Source organism: Ambystoma mexicanum, chromosome 6q, assembly GCF_040938575.1.
Source record: "Ambystoma mexicanum isolate Mex_15411 chromosome 6q, UKY_AmexF1_1, whole genome shotgun sequence".
In the NCBI taxonomy this organism is placed as follows: domain Eukaryota; kingdom Metazoa; phylum Chordata; class Amphibia; order Caudata; family Ambystomatidae; genus Ambystoma; species Ambystoma mexicanum.
Window position 1 is genome coordinate 953,864,861 of NC_090937.1, and position 2,588 is coordinate 953,867,448.

Genomic DNA, 2,588 nt, shown 5'->3' on the forward strand with positions numbered 1-2,588 from the left:
CCATTTGCCCTCAGCAGTGCAAAATCCCTCGAAATGAGGGATTGGTTTAGGGAACAATTATACTTATACTTTTTTAGGTGCTAGTAACATAATTGGCTCCCCTTTTCTGGTAGGCACGCCTTGAACTACCTCTAACTATGTATAATAAAGATTAATAGCAGAATAACCACAGCGGATTGGCTTCTGTAACAATGTTTGATACACTGCTACATAGGCGCTCAGGATTGATTGGCATTTTCTCCCAAACTTGGACATTCAGCTTGTTGGCATCAACAAGCAAAATGAAACACAGATGGGGGAATAACACCAGACCACTGCCCACTTGGCCAATTAGCCTACCATCTCTCACCAGTTAGGCCCTAAACCAAGGCTCTTCCCTGAAGTTGACCTTGCTGACTGTTCTTTTGCTTGGGACATTTAAGGGAGTGTAGGTACATTGCTATCTTCAGTTGAAGCTAAATGAATAGGCCTTGTTTTCTAGTCCTGAATAACATATGAGGAGACCAGGATTTTGTCAATTTTTACCTTTTATTTTGTGATATTTAATTCAATTATACTGGGTGCTATTATTGCTCTTGGCCTCCGGAGACTTGGTTGTTCCGTATTGCTTATGCATCTTTGATTGTTCAATACTTGGCATCTGCAAAAGTTCACACCTTTACTTTAAGAGAAATATGTTGTGCGTATGTAGCTTATTCTCTTCGACTCCCCTTGTTCCTTACAGTTACCTCTTGATGTGGCCTCCTTGACCCTAGGCAAAACAGGTATTATTTGTTACACGCAGAAAGCTGTTTTCCAGCGCCTGTTAGCTCTGCAGCCATGGCCTCTCTCTTTAAGGGTTCTTGCTAATCCTTTATACCGAATCAAGTTCCATCTTTTCATCATGGCTGCTTTACTCACATTATATTTTCTACTGCAGCAAGCTTCTATATGTCTCATCTACATACATCCCTCTCCAGCTTACACTTTTAGGTGCTCTAGGCATGTCTGCACCAAACATTGGTCACTTCGCCATAGCCAGCAGAAGTTGGCACATGTGTTGAACGCTTAGTTACATTACAGCTTCTTAAAACTCTTTTATGGCTACAATGAATTCCAAGATTTCTTTCTATTTATTCAACACGTTTTCTGTCTCATTGCAAAAAGATAGCACACTGAATTGCAGCCAAGGTAATATACCTTTGTTTTGCCTCGGAAGAATGATAGGAAATGTTCTCTGCAGCTAATGTTTTGTCTCAACACAACATGATGACACCTCACATACAGGGATTGAATTGATTCTCTTGGCACCAAAGTATTGTGAGATGTTTTACATATTTTTCTGACTTCATAAACATGGGTTACTTCACTATAATCGCTAAATGTACAATCCTATATGCTTCTAAACCTGTCTGTGGTGTTATTTCCACACTCTGACAAGAAACAAACCATGAGTTATGTCACGGAAGTCACAGATGTTGGCCACGGGTATCTGGAAATCAGTAATCCCAACACATATTCTGTTCTATTTCAGTGTTCTGCCTCCTCTAAACATAACCCTACTTGACTGTTCTGCCACTCCCTCAACTGAATCTGATTTTAGTTGTCTACTTCTTAATCGACTCAGTCCTAGTAAGATTCTAACTTTCATTCAAATAAAACCCAGGCACTCAACTGCTCTTGCAACCTTGTGGCGTTGCTCAACAAGACTAATCCCAAAATGGAGGCACACTTGCCCTATTTGTACGATTTGAGTGTGAATGCTCCAAAACAGTTTGGTAGAATCACTTATAGTAATCATATTATAGTGTAAAGATGCTCTCAAAACTCATGATGTTCGTGAGTTCCAAAATATATGCAAATAAGCACGACCAAATGTTATTGGAACCTGCATTGTTCCAGGCTCTGGAGTCACGTGAGCCAAGCAGCAACGCAGTGTTTAGAGACCAACTATAAAGTCGTCCAGTGAGTTATGCAAGTGTATGCACTCGGTCTTCCTACAAGCACACCAACATCTGTGATACACTGATGTGTCGTTTGAATAAAGATTGCAAATGATGCAGATTTGTAAAGGCATATTTTCTTTTGCAAATGCTACTAATGTACGCATCTGTTCTGCTTGATTTTGCATTGCTGTAAGCAATTCACATTCTTGAAAAGATTACATTGGCTAAAGTTATCCGTTCAGGCGGAAGAGAAGGTAGTCCTGTGATGTTGTGTATATAACTTCTGCCTTTAGAAGACCTACTATATTGAGCATGTAATTACCTCAATTGTTTAATTCATGTTGGGTTTGTGTGTCAGTTTCCTGTGCCAAATCCTAACTTCAAAATGATACCTGCAGGAAAGCGTATAATCATTGCAGATGTCGCACTTTTGTCTTAGGCGAAATGACAGATTTTTCGTGTCTAGTCCAAATTGTTCTTTTCATTATGAGCTTCCAGCTAAACAGGCAATCTTATGCAGAAATAAATGAAAAGACGGCTGATTTCTGTTGTAAAATCAATCCGTGGCAGGCAATCAATGCGTAATTGAATGATGTCATGTAATTTACATGATTGGAAGTGCTCCCTAGTTAATATGTTGCCATTTGCTATGAATAGAGCTGT